Raw genomic sequence first — 17937 nt, 5'->3', positions numbered from 1 at the left:
ATGGGAACAATTTAGATGCAGGAGATACAGGCAAGAAATTGGCTAGGAGAATAAGCTAAGGAAGAGAAACTGAACATGCACCCATGTCAAGAGCAAAGAAAGGATTTCCAGGAGCTGAAGCTGGTAAAGACTCCAAGAGTGGGCAACCTACGAGACCAGGAACACAAAAGTTCTTCAACTCCTGTTTGGAAGAGCTCTCCTTCTCTGACCTGAAGCTCTCTATGCTTTGACTGATGAAAACTGACCACAGAATTTCCCTCAGTTTTGAAATAAGAAGAACTGTAGTTGTGGCATGGAAGGACAACAGGGAATCCCATCTCTCAGCCCCTCTAATTGTGCCAGGAGCAAGTTGATAGGCAGAAAAATGCTGAAATCCAAGGCACTGCAGTATTGATGGATAAGCTGCAATTGTCATCCAAACAGAGGGACAGGAGTGAGCAATGGGGACAGAATGGCTTGAGAGGGATGTCAGCCTTCACAAAATAGAGAGCCTTTTTGTTGATGAGGTGGGGAAGCCAACTCACCAGAAGAGCACCAGAAGACCATTCTGACTGAGCAAGAAAGAAGAAAGAAGCTTTATTTCAAAGCAGCAATTGGGGTTGTGGCTGAATTCATGTGGAAAGGCTGCTAACATAGACACTTCCCAGGCACACCCAAGTAGGATGTCAACGATTCTGGAACTGCTATTTAAGGACGTCTTCACTGGACCGAATATGAGGCCTTCTCCTCCTTATTTGGCTTTATTTCATCTAGTGACAGACTTGCATTGAATATGACTGCTGGAGTTTTCAGTCATTTACTTTATTTACCCCCATTGCCAGATTTCATTAAAGCACAGGAAGTAGAAATTTTTATTTTCCCTCCTCCAGGAAATGCCAGGGCTGACAAAGCATTTGGTCTCTTTGTGGGACAATGTAAAGGACTGTGAAAATAACCTTGATGAAGGAACGCAGGAGCTGTTACGGGAAGAGAAATGATCATCTAGTGTCAGCCCTCCCAGGTAAACCAGCCAGGAAACATGACTAGATGAGCTAATTCTAGTTTATCGTAAGGCTACATTAACAGAATCTTGCAAGTCTGAAAGTACAAATCTCCCACCCTCTCTATTTACCCCCAGCAGTTAGGGCGAGTCCTTCCTAAGTTTCTTTCTCTGGCCGTTCCTCTGTTGCGGACTCCTTTCTCTTTTATCTGAGCGTTCCCTAGGCGGCATCTCTTCCCCCCATCTTCCAAGGTCACCCTCACATTCCATCACATCTAGTCCTGGGAAAGGGGAAAGTGTGAGAAAGAGACTCAGAATAACCCTGTCACGATTCTCTTAGGTATAAGAGGGGGATAGAGGGAAACTCTGTCTGACTTTCAAGATGCTGTTATTATACCCTACAACAATAAAATAGAATCCCTGTAATCCTTGCAGTGCAGTTTCCTGACCTGGCCTAGTTCAAAGGACTGATAGACAAGGTTTTCCAGATCCTGGTACAAATAATTCCTGACTCCATTCTTGCAGCATCCCTGGTAATAAATAGTGTAAGCCTTAAAGCAGGTATATCACAGTTAAAAGAAAAAGAAAATTTCTGAATCTCATCCGCACCCACATGCGATATTATGATCCATCTTTTAGTTGCCTTCAGCCCCCTTAAGGGCAGCTCTTGGCCACCAAAAGCTGCTCGCTCTTGTGCTACACAAATCCAAGCATTGGTTCAAGACCCAGATAGAAAAAGGCTTTAAAATGACACTGATCAGCTTTCCTATGCAGGAAACAGGCCAGTCAAATTAATTGCAATCCTGAATAAATCCTGTTTTAACTTTACTCCCTGGTGAAGCTTTTTTTTTTTTTTAAGAACAAGCATAGATGTAAATGGCTTAGAAATACTCCTACAAGTAGAAAATGTCACCCAGGGTAATGCATGCATGAGGCAAATTAGGGGAAAGAATGAAGAAAAGACTGATTGTTAAGTAGTCAGGAATTCCATATTACTGAGGTTAAGAGACTGTCCCAGAAAAAGGAAGCCAGTTGGGACAATCACTTATATGCTGGACTAAAGGCTCGTAAGCCTTTTACTTCATCAGGTCTTCAATTTTTGACCACTTGGTTCCCAAAAAGCTGACTTGAATATGTCAGACAAAATTATTTGCATTTCCATGGTTTTGCACCATCTTTTATTACATTATTGCGTGTTCATTTCAAACAGAGCTCTTCCCTATAATATCGAGTCATAAACGATTTCTCTTTGTGTAAGATGTACATTAGCAAGCATATACTGCCCTTTGAAGTAGGTTAAGCAGATGAGTAATAACGAAGTTAACACCCATTTTGTTCAATGGATCGATTACAAATATGAGTAACTTTGCCTTTAATTCATTATGCGTATTGGACTTAACGTTCCACTACTGACAAAGTTATCCTCAGTGACCATTCAGAACTAAGGCACTGCTGTAAACAGGAATCTTTTTAGAAGAAGCTGTATAATGAGACTTTTCTAAATTAGCTGGAGGATACTAATTGTTTACCTTATAGCAAAATACTTCCAACTTAGTGCAACCAAATGTACTGGATAGGATGGGAACTGGCACAAACTTAACTGAAAGGTGCTGGGACGGAGAAGGCAGACATTTTTCTCTGCATTTTACTATCTGCCTACAAGAACTGCTTGGGGGTGTGGTAATGGCTTTCCCCAGTATTCTTCCTAGGCCATATCAGTGCTTTCTGCTTGCCCCATCACCAGTATGGGCCACCATTTCTTGAGTGCAGGAAAAGATGACATCATCCTCACATGCCCAGCACTTAGTCTACTGCAGTGTTTTTCAAACTTAGCCACTTTAAGATGTGTGGACTTCAACTTGCAGAATTCTGGGAGTTGAAGTCCACACATCTTAAAGTGGCTAAGTTTGAAAAACCCTGGCCTATTGCATTTCATCCCAGCCTAGCAACGTCCCCAGCTCTGATTGGCTACCGCTTCTGGCATATTCCCTTCCCTCTAGGGGCTGGTTGCTCTCCTATATGGTCCTATTATCCTGCGTCGTTGGGCTGCTATGTTCTCAGCTGTTCAGTGGCTTCCTTTCTTTTCTTTCCATTGATTCAACAATGGCCAAGAAGACCATGACATCCAGTAAAGTCTTCTGGCCACCATGTTGTCTCCACCCCTTTTGCTAAGACACTTCCCTTTAATCTTACATCTCCTTTGGTTTTTGCCTAGGCTGGGTGAAGTATGTTCTCCCTTCTTTCCCACCTTGTGGCCACTGTATTATAATGGTTCCCTTTTCTCTTTTTAAAAAATCATTAAGTGACGATGGAATCACATTGGAATGAAGCAACAGAGTTTCAATGAATGCTATTTTTCACTCTGTGAACCTGAGCAAAACATCAGTTCTCGGTTGCCCCAATTTTTTTCTGGAACTACACTGGGACAAAGGAATAACCTGTTCCCTTTCCTTTAATCATTGTAGCACTGAACAACAATGGCAAAATAAGGATCAGGGGAGAAAGGTTACATGTTGGTGTCTAAGGAGAGAATGGGGGAAGGGGGTGGGAAAGCATTCCTGTGTGCAAACATCTGGAAAGCAAAAGAAAAGAATGGGGACTGGCAAGAGGGGACAACCTCTAAAAATAGAAGGTAGGCGCTGGTAGACTGAAGCCAGCCAGTGAGGCTTACCTTGCCTACAGGAATGGGAAGAGCAAGAAACAAGGAATTGGTCTTATTGGCTTGCAATGGGCATACTCTGGATTGAGTACCACCTGACCCTGTTGCTAAAGCACTGCAATCCACACTGGAATTGTTAAAAGTCAGCTTCAGGAACAGCTGGGAGCAGCATAGCTTAGACTGCCATACAGAATTGACCCAACATCTTTTAAAGCTGAGATAAAGACTGTAATTTATATTTGTCCATAGCAGATGGCAGCCCCTAACTGACCTTGGCTGATTCCCCTCCCCCTCCAAAAAACGCTAAATAGGGTCAGATGTGGTTGGTACTTAGATGAGACCACAAGGCAATGGTCAGAGGATAAGAAAAAACAGTATCAAGTCTTTAGGTACTTTAAAGATACAGAGTTGGTAGTGATGCACAGGAAAGATTTGAAGACTGTTTTCCACCCAAATAAAAAATAAATATGAAATTGAATAGTCCTGGAAGCGTTAAAAGCAGTGGAAGAATTGTTTTTCATAAGAAGAAGAGGGAAGAAGGAGAGGTAAGGAGTTAGTGAAAACAGAATACAAATGGAATACATTTAAGAAAATCAAAATACTTTGGGAGAAGATTATTGCAAACTATGAAGAAGTTTAGATACACAAGAAGAAAAATGCTGAAGGGAGGGTTGGAGGGAAGAGAGAAAAGTCAGATAAGATTCAGATAACTAAATTGGCAGGAGTGAGAAGGGGGGAAAAAAAGACTATAATTCCATCTCCTTGAAAGTAAGGATGGTAAGAGGCCTACAATGAGGATGAAATGATGACTGAATGCTTAAATTAGTGTTATGTTGCTGCTGCTGCTGCTGCTGCTGCTGCTGCTGCTGCTGCTGCTGCTTACCCAGGAAAGGTATCTTAAGAGCACATTGGATAGTTTGATGGGCATATCAGCTCAGGATAGGGAAAATGGCCAGACTTGAAAAAGGCAAACTCCATGATAGGGTTGATTAGGAAAGTGATTTAAACTACAAGTGCAGTATCATAATGTCTTTATAGAATCAGTGGCATGGCAAACCCAGAATGCTGTGTATGTCTGAAATAAGCTTATGTCCAAGGTTGGAAGCTTGGAAAAGGTGCAGAAAAGGGCAACCACAGTTATCAAGAACTTCTTCCTTTTAAAGGAAAGCTAAAGTGTCTCCTTTATTTAAATCAGGAGAGTCCAAGAGAAGATTTGATAGGAGTTTGTGACAGTATGCAGTATAGAGGAAGCAGGGGAAGAATAATTTCTGTTCCTCTTTCAAGAGTGAAAACTAGAATTAATTGAGAGCCAGATTAGCTTCACAAATACTCCATCAACCTGTGGCCACCATAGAAAAACATGATTTGTTGAGGCTTTCTATGTATCTTGGATATCAGTCTGCAGGTTTAAGAATTATTTTATGATTTTCTGCTGACAATGTGTTGATACTTATTGTATAAACTCTGTTGAGTGCTTTTTGAGAATGAGACATACAAGCCCATCTGAGTTAGATGGACAAATGGATGGATGGAGGCGTATGTATGTATATATGTTTTTACTTTTAAGATTTGTAAGGCTGCCCAACTCAATCAGTGTAACTCTGGGCAGCATACAGCATAAAAACAAACAATAAATCAACAAAGGAAAAAAATAATAAACTATACAATACATAAATACAAAATATAGAATGGTGACCAAGCACATAACAATGTTGTGATGCTGTGACTACCCTCTCACAGTGCCTGGAGGCTGTAGGGGCTTGGATGGGGGCCAACAGGCTTCAATTGAACTCTGGTAAGACGGAGTGGCTGTGGGTATGGGGAGTCTCAAGATCCAGGAGTTTATCATCTTTGGTTCTTGATGGGATCGCACTACCCCAGACAGACCCAGTGCGTAATCTGGGGGTCCTCCTGAACTCATGACTCCTGTTCAAAGAGCAGATGGCAGTCGTGGCTAGCAGGGCCTTTGCGCAACTTCATGTTGTGCGGCAGTTATGCCCCTTCCTCGATCAGGAGGCCCTCCGCATGGTCACTCATGCTCTGGTCACCTCCCGGTTGGATTACTGTAATGTGCTGTACATGGTCACTCATGCTCTGGTCACCTCCCGGTTGGATTACTGTAATGTGCTCTACACCCTTGAAGAGTATCCGGAAGCTACAACTGGTGCAGAATGCGATGGCACAGAGAGTTTTGAATGCCCCTAGGAGGGCACATATAATACTGCTGTTATGTGAGCTGCATTGGTTGCCAGTCTGCTTCCAGGTCCAATTCAAGGTGTTGGTCATCACCTTTAAAGCCCTTCATGGCACAGGACCAGGTTGTCTGAGGAGCTGTCTCGCCCCGGTTACTCCAGCCCGCCCCACTCGGTCCAGCAGAAGGGGCATGTTGCAGACACCACTGGTCAAGGAATTTTGACTGGTGGGGTCTAGGCAGAGGGCCTTTTCTGCTGTGGCCCCCACCCTATGGAACAATCTACCTCCTGAGGTCCAGTGTGCCCCCACTCTCATGGCCTTCAGGAAAAGGGTGAAATCCTGGCTGTGCCAGAAGGCCTGGGGGCCAGATGGGGGCTCGCACCAGTGGAGGTGGCTTGTGGGGTGATTGACCTTGCCACCCCCATCATCTTGAATGTTTTTAGTATTTATGTACAGGGTTTGTTGTCTATATTTGATTTTTAATGGATTAATTTATTTTAACTATTTAAGGACCATTTTTAATTGTTGATAGGGTTTCTGATTTTAACTGTGAGCTGCCCAGAGTCACCCACTGGGGGGGAGATGGGCGGCATACAAATTTAATAATAAATATAAATAAATAAATAAATAACAAAACAACCACAAGAAGAGGGAGGGAGGGAGGGAGGGAGGGAGGGAGGGATAGATAGATAGATAGATAGATAGATAGATAGATAGATAGATAGATAGATAGATAGATAGATGATAGACAGCAGTGGGTTCACTACTATCAAAGCATAGCCACTCAAAGATAATACGTCTTTGCATAATTTACTTCACGAAATTGCTGCTATGAGATGATGGTAAAGGATTTCTATCACCAGAAAAAAAAAAAAAAAAGAAGATGGTGTGTAGTCTAATTAATATGTGAAGATGTAATTTTTAAATTAGGATTTAAATGGCAATGCAGTGAAACTCATCAAGTCTTTGACCTGGTGAGCTACATGTCCGCGGAGACTGCTGCCTGTAAGCTAAACATTACTGGGAACATGGTGTACTTTGTTTCGCTCTTAAATACATCCCAAACAGCCTTCATCAAGCCCTTCCCCATTCAGTCCTAATCAACAAGAAACCCCTCTAATAACTATCAGGAGTCACAACCTATGTTCATTTTTACTACAATTAAGCAACAATAATCTTAATAACATTATCATACAGTTCTGGCCCCCAAAAATTACCATTAATCTATCAGAAACCACAGCCTATGTTTTAACCATAATCAAATAGATTTACTTTATACCCTTTCTGTTTACTTTTAAGAGGTTCATCCTTTAATCCTAACAGACAGTACTTCATATATTGAGTCTTTATTTTATTTTTTATTTTCTCCTTATCTTCTTCTTTCAGGAGCAACTTCAGTACATTCTCTTTATCTTTTAGTAGTTTAAGACCTTCTTTTTGTAGATCCAAAATAGTGTTACCATTAAACTGATCCAAGTTCTGTTTACTTTTAGAGAGTTCATTCTTTAAACCTAGCAAACAGTGCCCTGCAAGTTGAATCTTTATTATTTTATCCTAGTCTTCCTCTTTCAGGAACTATTTCAATAAGTTCTGTTTGTCTCTCAGTGATTTCAAACATTCTTTTTGTAAATCCAGAACAATATCATCATTAGGCTGATCCAAAGTAACTGTAAGTCCAAAATAAGATTCTTTTTCTTTAAGATCCAGTAAGATATCCATCTCTCTTTCTTCTTCCATATCTTTATTATCCATATTATTCTCCAAAATGTCCAACTTGTGTTCAACTTGTGTCACATCAGTAACAGGCTCATTTAATTTAGCATCAAGTTTCTTGTTCAAATTATCAGATTTATTCTCCAGTGACTGAATTATTTTTTCTGCAAAGTTTTGAAACATAATCTTGAAACACTCATCCCTGCCGTTTGGTCTCTCTCTTAATGGCCCTGGTCAATAGCACTCTCTAGTTTCAAAATTACAAATTACATACTATCCAAAGTAAATAGTGAAAGGGAGAAAGTCTCTTTATCTTGTTTAAAATTCCTCTCCAATCAGGGCCAATTAAGTAAGAAAACAAAGCAGAGTTCACACAGTTCCCATATCAACATTCCAATATCAAAAACCCAAGCTCAGATTTGGCAAACAACAACAACAACAACAATAATCCTTTTCTCTTGTTTCTTAAACATTAATAAAAAGTCCAAGCCTTTGCCTTTTTTGCTGAATATACAAAACTATTTGAGCCCAGCTTTCGCGCAGCAGAGTGAGCTCCTGTTTCCTCGCCAGCTCCTGTCAACCCAATAGATCGAAAACTTATGTGAGTAGATAAATGGGTACTCTCACTCCGGTGGGAGGAAAAATGCTGGCGGCGCCTTGGAAAGGAGTCCGGAGCAGTTGCTGGTAGCGTGGAACCCACACATGCCCGAAAAAGGCGCGAAGCAACGGAAACCCCGCCTCCTGCACTTGCCAGCTGGGCTCTGCTCTAGGAAGGAAGCACTGGCAAACCACTTCCGAAAAAACACCTTGTCTTGAAAACTGCAAGGACTTGTCCAAGCAGTCACCGTAGAGTCGGTAACGACTGAGTACGGATTAAAAAAAAAAATTATCCTAATAAAAAAAAAAGATTGTAAATCTTTCCATGAAGCACCTATAGTGGCCAAAAGGAAAAAATACACTGTAACTAAAGAAAGCTTCTCTTTAACCCTATAGAAGTAAAAAAGAAAAGAAAAGAAAGAAAAACAAGAAAAGGTGATTTTGGAAATGAGAAAGCACAAGTGACCATTTTTTTTCCAGCTTCTTTGCAGCTTGAAACTTGCTAGCAACCCCGCCTCCCAGCTGATCACTCACCAGTTGATCCCAAAAGTCTCCATTTCGAGGTCTTCTGGCTGTGAAAGGCTGTCCGGAGGTCGTACGGGACAATTTCTAGGATTCTCCTTGGATCCAGAGAATTCTTCAGGCTCCAGGAGCCTGCCTGAGCCTAAAAAAGTCTATGAAGATGACTCTCTGCTTGAAAAAGAGAGCCTAGCGTGCAGCTATTACTCACCGGAAGTCATTTTTCTGACTTTGTCTTGAGGTTCCATCATAATCCAAGATGCCTAGGGTCAAATTATAATCCTGTTAGTTTTGACAGAGATATGGTTTGTGCCTCTGCAAAGGCAAACTTTTCCAGAGCTTTTCCAGAGCTTTGGCCTTGAATTATCCTGTCCCTGTCCCTAATTATTTTGTGCTACAAATATGAAAGGGGGACGCGGTGGCGCAGCGGCTTAATGATGCTGAAAGTTGCCGGCCAGAAATGGTCGATGCTTCAGCGGTTCGAGTCCAGCCTTCGTGTTAAACAGGGTGAGCTCCTGTTTCCTCCCCAGTTCCTGTCAACCCAACAGGTCAAAAATTCACGTGAGTAGATAAATGGGTACTCTCACTCAGGTGGGAGGAAGAATGCTGGCGGCGCCTTGCAAAAAGGAGTTGGGAGCACTTGCCGGTAAGCGCGAAAAACCGCGCGCACCCAAAAAGGGCGCGAAGCAACGGAAACCCCGCTTCCTGCGCTCGCCAGCTGGGCTCTGCCCTAGGAAGGAGGCTCTGGCAAACCACTTCCGAAAAACAATTGCCTTGAAAACTGCAAGGACTCGTCCAAGCAGTCACTGCAGGGTCAGCAATGACTGAGCGCAGACAAAAAAACCCAAAAAAACCAAATATGAAGCAACTAGTGGCTTGTATGTCTACGGTAGTGGGGAATGGGGAAGAAGGAGTGGGAACACTGGGAACAGAGAAAGTTGGAAAAGTAAAAGAAGAAACAGTCAATTGGAGGATCTTCATTTCAGTTAGGAGAGGAAGAGAGAGATTTCTTTCTTTCTTTAACCCACAACTTTATATATATACTAAATATATTCCCATCATTGAAAACATTTGCTCTTTCTCATCATTATTTTTTGTGTACTGAAGTAATCGAAAACAGAGACTAACAGCAAAGTAGAATATTGTTGCCTTTGTCAAGCACACTCTGGAGACATCAACCTGGAAGGAGAATCTAAATGCCCTGGTACCATAAGAGCCTAGAGATAGAAAGCCCCATGTTTTCTATCCTGGGACCAATTGTCTAGAATTGTCTCCTCCTACAAGTTATACGGTTGAGTTGGTGCAGCTGGTGAAGACTGAACTTTTCTGGAGGTCCTTAGGGGAATGATGGCCCACCATTGATCATTTTGTTATTTTTCGTTTCTGATTAATGTTGAACTGTATTTATGTTATCTGGGACTGTGGATTTAGTTTTCATCCTATTGGGGATTCTTTATGATACTTTCTATTGTTGTAAGCTGCTGTGTGGTATACAAATTAAGTAAACAACAACAACAGCAACAACAGGAATATAATAAGCTCATTTTCCCACCTGTATATATATTTAGGGTCATGGTCTAATGACCCAAAGCGCTGTCCAACAAATAAATTGTTAATATGATCACATACAACAATTACAAATATATTGTTTCTTGAATTAGTCATCTTCAGTTCCCTCTAGACAGAAAGGCTGAGTAAAAATCATATAAATATATTAACTGTACTATGAAGGACAATTTACTATAAAATTCAAACTCTTAGGTTTCCTACATTAATAAAAGACATGCTCTCTGTAGCTATAAGCCATCTCAAATACACAGACTGCATTGGACTTAAATTTTTACAGTTCTTCCCAAGCCAGCCTTTGATGTAAAGCAGAACCAGATGGTCTTGACTCATCTCTGCAGCACATAATTGAGAGAACTGGGAGCGTTGGAGAAGAGGCAGGTGCCTGTTCTTCCTTCTTGGTGATTCTGAGAAGCCAGCTGTCCATAGCCATGGGGTCACTTTTGCAAGCAATGCAGATGGACTAGGAAGTAGGTCATGAGTCCGGAGGATATTAGGGCAATCTTGAACAAACTAGGCCCTGATATTCTTCACTGGAATATTGTTCTTAAATGTCTGTAAGTCAACTATGCCTCCAGTTTTCTCTTAATAAGAATGGGTTTAAGAACAATATTCTTAAGTGAAATATATATATGGATAACCTTGGTTTATTGGACAACCACAGTTCACTGGGCTCACACAATACCTTAAGATCAAACCATTATTTATAAACCATAAAGGCTAGGTTCACAGATTGTTCAGTATGATTCTATAGATGGGCAGAATTTAGAGTGGTTGAGTGATGGGTGAGAAACATACTTATGATCACTAGCTCCTTAAAGCTGGATGTGAATAGATTTCAGGAAATGTAATCTCTTCTAGTGTAAACATCTATATTTATATGGCATAATGCAAAGTATTCTTATTTAAGCCCCATAAGATGATAGTTGAATAAGACTTCAGTTATATCTACAGTACATGTAAGTATTGCTTAGCTGTAAGAGTCTTCTGTGTGTAAATGTACTTCCAAATTCAATTTTCTTCTGGAATATTGGTAGCTTCTGCAAGTGATTTGGTTTTTCTGGGTTAGAATTAGGGTTAGATTTAAAGACAAAATATGATTCGGAGCCTGCATCTTTTCTTGTGGTTCTTTATAACCAGGGAGAGTCTAGAAAAAGACACTGTTGCTTTAAGGTGTTCCTGACATGCACCATATATGTGCCTACACAAGCTCTGAATCACACTGTGCCCTTCACATCCAGATCTCTGCACCACCCTGGATGAAAAACCTTTGTAAATTACGATATTCCTTTTTCCACTGAGCTTCTTTTTTCATAGCTCATTCAGAACTTGCAATTTTATCTTCGAATATCTTGTTATCACAGGAAGAAAGACATTAAAGAGTTTGTTATATACATTTTCTCTTTTACTTGAAATCTACAGCCAGCTGTACTACTCAGTACTTCTGAGTTTTCCCATTCTGCCAAACAGCTTATTATGACAATATTCACAGGAACTGTTTTATATTAACTAATGAGATGTCTAACTTTTACCTAAGATAGCCCAAACTAGATCACAATGATAGAGTAGAAAATTGATGTCATGCGATAATTAACATATGAATGACAAGTTCCTAATCAGCAGAGCTGATTCAGAAAGCATATTGGGCTTCTGCCAGAGCCTCAGCATCAGAAGAGATCTGATTCCTTTGACAGTGCTACCACTCTCATTTTGCACACATTACCAAAAGAGGAGCTGTGAGCCTGTGGTCCTCCAGCACTGATGAACTCTGTGGGCCCATCACTGTTCACAAATACAAGTTTTGTGTGACAAATGCAAACAACTTCCTCTCCCCCTTTGGATCCTCTTTGAAGAAGCATTTCTGATCTATTATTGTGCTCTTAAGCCTTGAGAATGTCTATGTTCCTTTTTCTGATCTTCTGGCCTTCTCTCTTTTGCATGCCAGAATGCAAATTTCATGAAGAAATCATTAATAAGATTACAAGTTCTGTTGGAAATCAAGGCATTGGCAGTCATGCTGATTCTTCAGCAGGAAATATTGGTATATTGTCTGCATTTTTCAAGTCTGATTCCTATTAATAATGAGAAAAAGACTAACCACCACTGGCATAAACAGGCGTCTACAAGTTTTTGATAGGGTCCTTTCAATTTCTGGCATATTGGCAGAGGCGATTCTCTAATTTATCTAACCATTATAACTGAGATGAAGGAAGACTGCTATTAAAAGAGCCAACCCTTGCACTGAAGTAAGCCATAATAAATAGTTCTCCAAAGTATCCCATTCTTTCTGTATAGGATCATGACCATGTTTATTTCCATTCATATCCTGCCTTTCTCCCCATGGGGAATTCAAGTAGCAAGAGAAGGATGTTTATCTTTATAAATATTACACTGAAAGATCATTAGGCCAAACTTCAATCTTCAATATGATTATAACGTGATAGCCTGAATAGAGAGATAGAAACTAAGAAGGCCAAGCTATTTATTGGCCTACCTTGACCTTTTGCTGAAGAAACATGTGGGTTGTTTCTCTTTAGCATCTTCAGCTCAGCCTCCACATGGGGTTGGGGTGGGACTAAAAAAACTCAAGATGGCAGCTATGACCATACTAATGATGCTGCACCCATTTTTATGTGCAAGTGTCCCTGCACAGCACTCAGATTTTCTGAAGCAAAATTATCTCCTTATAAAGTTATTTATTTTTTATTTAAATTTATTGTAGTTGCCCAACAGACTCTGGGCAGCTATAGGATTGCTTTGTTTAGTATCCCAAATTGTAACCTTCCATGATAGAAATTCAATCCTGCCTTTAGAATACATTTGGGGAGGGGGGGGGCAGAAGTAGTAGTCAAGGTATGAGGTAGTCCAGGCAAGAAGGTAGTCTTTGAGGTAGTCTTGACAAGAAGCACAACTATGAGTCCTAACTGCATCTTTATCATAAAGTGACATTAACAGAATCTTGCAAGAATGAAAGTATTTCTCCCCTCCTCTCCTTTATTTTCCAGAAAACTAGGGAGGGTCCCTTCAGAAATGCTTCCTGAGCTCCCCCCCCCCTTCCTGTGGACACATCTTTTACATGATAGTTTCCCATCTGTGGCTCTTCCTCCTGTCTCCCAAGGACATTCTTACGTACCATTACAAGTAGGAACTGGACTCCAGATTGTATGTTTGATTAAAGCTTTTGTTCCAAGATACTGATGGTCAGCCTGTTACATAAACCTTATTCCATTTATCTCCTTCACTTACACAAACTGCCCTGTTATCTTTTGAGGACCCCAGTAATGATAGGTAAGGCTTACAATAACCGTAGTCTTGGATTTCCTTGGAAAATGGAATTGTTGGGCCTATGAGGCACATTTTTCAGTTTTAAAAGCTTTGAAAGAAGCTGTACAATCTACTTCAAACACACACCTCATACTTCTGCTTTTCTGGAGAAATAAAAACCCAGGGTTGTTTTCAGTAATTAAGACAAGCTGTAATTTGCAAAACACTAATCTTTTTTGGCAATGATGATTGAGCAAACCAGCAATTAACTTCTTGTGTCATATTGTGTTAAGCGGCTGTAGTGATAACACAGTATGCCTGTCCACTGACTATTTCCCCACCCACTTCAGCAACAACCACAAAAAAACTCTCTTGTCAAAATTTGCCAGTCCCCTTTCTATGTGCTGCATAGAATGATGTTTATCAAATGGTATTACATGGACGGAGTAACAATTTAATCCCTTCCAGTGGAAATGCATTTTAATTGTCTCGGCTGGCAGGTATCTGTGGAGTTGCCACTTTTCCGTTAAGTTGTATTTAAAAATGGTGTGGGAGCAGCATGACTCATTTGGTGCTAATGGAAACCAGTTTGAGCGTCACTCTGTTGAAGATTGCACAGTACAATATATGCTCGGTTTAGATGGAGCATTGAGTGCTAGCTGTTCCAATATAAAGAATATTAAATGTCATAGTAGGATGTTCCAGCTGGGAGCAATTGGTGCCATACAAAATTGTATTATGCTAGGCTTACATTAAAGGCAATTTGCAAGCCCAGATTGGCTTGGATCTGTACCTGATTCACACTGAGATCATTATGCATTCTGGAAATAAGGATGGATGAATCTAGTATTCTTTTTTCCATGTTCAGTTATTCAAATCTTATGTTATTTTCATCATCATCACCACCACCACCACCCCATCTTCATCCCATTTTATTTTATTTTGGTAATGCAAAATTAGTTTTGCATTGATCCCTCTGCATCAACAACCATTTTCAAAAGACCCAGCAACTTTTAGCATGGAGTAAATCTTGACATGTTTGCCTGCCTTATGGCTGTTACAGATAAAGCATCTGCTTTGGGAAAGGCTGGGGAGGCAGAGTCTTCCTCCTCCTCCTCCTCCTCCTCCTCCTCCTCCTCCTCCTCCTCCTCCTCCTCCTCCCCCTCCCTTCCTTCTTTCCTTTATTTATGCATCACATTTATATAGTCGCCCATCTCACAAAGTGACTCTGGACAGTGTACAACAATTAAAATAACAAGTGAATAAAAACAAGTATTATAAAAAGATAAGAAGTTATTATTAGAATAAAAACATTATCACAAAATTTAAAATATGCAAACCCCACAGAGAGAGCAGAATATCAATTACAGTGGAGCCATCTAAAAATATCTCCAGTTCCCAAAGACCCCCAGGCCTGATGACACAACCACGTCTTGAGGGACTTTCTAAATGACAGCAGGGAAGGGGCAAGCCTAACTTCAGGGGGGAGAATGCTCCACAAGGAGGGACCCATGGCAGAGAAAGCTCGCCTCCTGGGACCCACCAAATGCAAGTCCCTGGCCGATGGAATGTGTAGCATACCTTCCCTGCTGGATCTAATGGGGCGGGCTGATGTGATCAGGGAGAGGCAGTCCCTCAGATAACCCAGCCCCATGCCATGAAGGGCTTTAAAGGTCAAAAACAGTGCCTTGAATTGAACTCAGAAGCAAACCAGCAGCCAATGCAACTTGCGAAGCAGAGGTGTAACATGTGCTCTTCTAGGAGCATGCATAACTGCCCACATTGCTGCATTCTGCACCAGTTGAAGCTTCCGGATATTCTTCAAGAGCAGCCCTATGTAGAGCGCATTACAGTAGTCCAATCTGAAGGTGACTAGGGCATGAGTGACTGTGAGCAGAGCCTCCTGAAAGGGCACAATTGGCACACAACATGTTGTGTGAAGGCCTTCCTAGCCATGACTGCCACCTACTCTTTGAGCAGGAGTCGTGAATCTAGGAGGATCCCCAAATTGCACATTGGGTCTGTCTGAGGCAGTGCTACCCCATCCAGGACCAAAGATGGTATAGTCCCAGAACTGGCAGGACCCCGAACCCAAAGCCACTCAGTCTTGCCAGTTGAAGCCTGTTGTTCCCCATCCAGACCCTCACAGCCTTCAGACATCTGGATAAGGTGTCCATATCATCACTTACTTCGCCAGGGGCAGAGATGTATAGTTGGTATCATCAGCATACTAATGATACCTCACCCCATGGTGACAGATGAGCTCACCCAGCAGCCTCATGTAGATATTAAATAGGAGGGGGGGAGAGTACTGAGCCTTGCAGCACCCCACAATACAGAGGCCAAGGGTGGGACCTCTCCTCCCCAACCACCACCAACTGGAATTGGCCCCGGAGGAAGGTGGTGAACCAGCACAACACAGTGCCGCCCACCCCCAATCCTCTTAGTCGATCCAGAAGGATATCATGGTGAGTGGTATTGAAAGCCACCAACCGGTCAAGTAGGGCAAGGATGGATGCACACCCTCCATCCTGCCCACGCCAGGGAACACCCAGGAGTGCAACCAATGCTGTTTACATCCCATACTCAGGTCTGAATCCAAACTGAAAAGGATCCAGTTAATCTGCATCATCCAAGGCCCTCTGAAGCTATTGCACAACCACCTTCTCAACCACCTTACCCAAAAAAGGGAGGTTAGATACTGGACAAACGTTTTCCAGTATGGTGGGAACTAGCGATGGCTTCTTGAGGAGGGGGCACACCAGAGCCTCTTTGAGAGACAACAGAACAACCCCCTCCCTCAAAAAAGAATTAACCACCGCTAGAGCCCACTCACACAACATCCCCTGGGCCATTTTCACAAGCCAGGAGGGGCATGGATCTAGGGAACAGGTGTCTGAGCTCACAGATCGAATGACCCTGTCCATTTCCTCAGGTCCAACAGGTTCAAACCATTCCCAGATAACCGGGCAAGACTCTACCCCAGGCATGTCCTCTGGACCCACAGAAAAACCAGCATCCAATTGCAAATGAATCCGAGTGATTTTATCTGGCAGGGGCTGAGCAAAGTCCTCTCAGAGCACCCTTTACCCAAGAGAGCCTGTGTCACTGAAAGAGGGCTGCAGGGCATCAATCTGCAGATGCAATAAGGGCGGAGAAGTATTGTCACTTTGCTGCCCTTGCCCAAGAGAGCCTGTGTCACTGAAAGAGGGGTACAGGGCATCAATCTGCAGATGCAATAAGGGCGGAGAAGTATTGTCACTTTGCTGCCCTTACCACCACCAGGTAGGCCTTAATAGCAGCTGTAATCCATGCCCAGTCAAGCTCGTCCTTAGTTGATGTCTCTAGACATCTATTCTCTAGTTTCATCTCTCTCAGCTCCTCCATAAACCATGGTGAGTTATGGAATCCATGGGAGGGGAGAGGTACCATGGGTGCAATCTGATCCAAGCCTCAGCCGCCCTCTTATTCCAAGCAGCAATCAAAGCTTCAGATGGACCGTGCAGCAGACCAGCAGAAGGAACCCCCAGCTCCCTCTGAAGCCCATCCAGGTCCATCAGTCGCCGGGGAGGACCAATCTAATGGGTCCTGCCTCCCTGCAGTAGGTAGCGGCTCTAGAGAATCCCATGGAAATCAGGGTGTGATCTGACCATGACAAAAGAGACACCAAAAGCTCCCCCAATTTCAGATCACATAGCCACTGCTCCAACAGGAACACCAAATCCAGAGTGTGATTACTATCCCTAGTCGGGCTCTGGATAACCTGGGACAGGCCATGGCTGTCATGGTAGCCATGAACTCCCGAGCCACCTCGGACCCCACATCAAGAGAAAGCAGACTGAAGTTCCCCAGAACCATAAGTCTGGGGAATTCCACTGCTAACCCCGAGATGGAGTCAAGATGCTCAGGCAGGGAGGTTGCTATGCAGCAGCGAGGCTGGTACAACAGGAACAATCCCAACTGATCCCTAGAACTTAACCTAAGGAATGGAGTCTCACATCCAGGGACCTGTGAGGCAGCGCTCCTGAAAGCTGTAAGGGATTTCTGGGTGACAATCGCCACACCCCCTACCCCTGCCCTGGAGTCTTGACTGATGCCACACCTGAAAACTCACTGGGCATAGCTCAGAGAGGGCTACTCCCCCTTCTGGACCCAGCCAGGTTTCGGTAATGCATGCCAGGCTGGCCCTCTCATCAATGATTAAATCATGAATGAGGGAAGCCTTATTGCAGGCTGACCTGATGTTCAGTAGCAGCAGCTGGAGGCCAGGGCCACTGAAAGTCTGCTGACAGGGTGCCGGGGTTGAGATCAAGGAGCTGGAACATGGAACCGGTATGAGACATCGGTCCCGAGTTCCCTTGGAATGGCCTGCTCCTTGTCTCTCACCATATCTCCCCATGCCTGTCACTGCCCTTATATGGCTTACCTCCAGCCCCACAATGACAGA

General features: G+C 42.7%; 1 pseudogene; it reads right to left on the bottom strand.

The window, feature by feature from the left end:
- Window positions 1-7406: 7406 nt before the first annotated feature.
- LOC148214173 (uncharacterized) overlaps window positions 7407-17937 on the bottom strand; it is a 48722-nt pseudogene continuing 38191 nt past the window's right edge.

This window comes from Python bivittatus, unplaced genomic scaffold, assembly GCF_059951505.1.
Source record: "Python bivittatus isolate LINGU-HERP-01145 unplaced genomic scaffold, Pbiv_v1 ctg000700_np1212, whole genome shotgun sequence".
NCBI classification, from domain to species: Eukaryota; Metazoa; Chordata; class Lepidosauria; order Squamata; family Pythonidae; genus Python; species Python bivittatus.
Note: the sequence above shows the minus strand (reverse complement) of the source record. Positions and strands in the feature narration are given on the sequence as shown.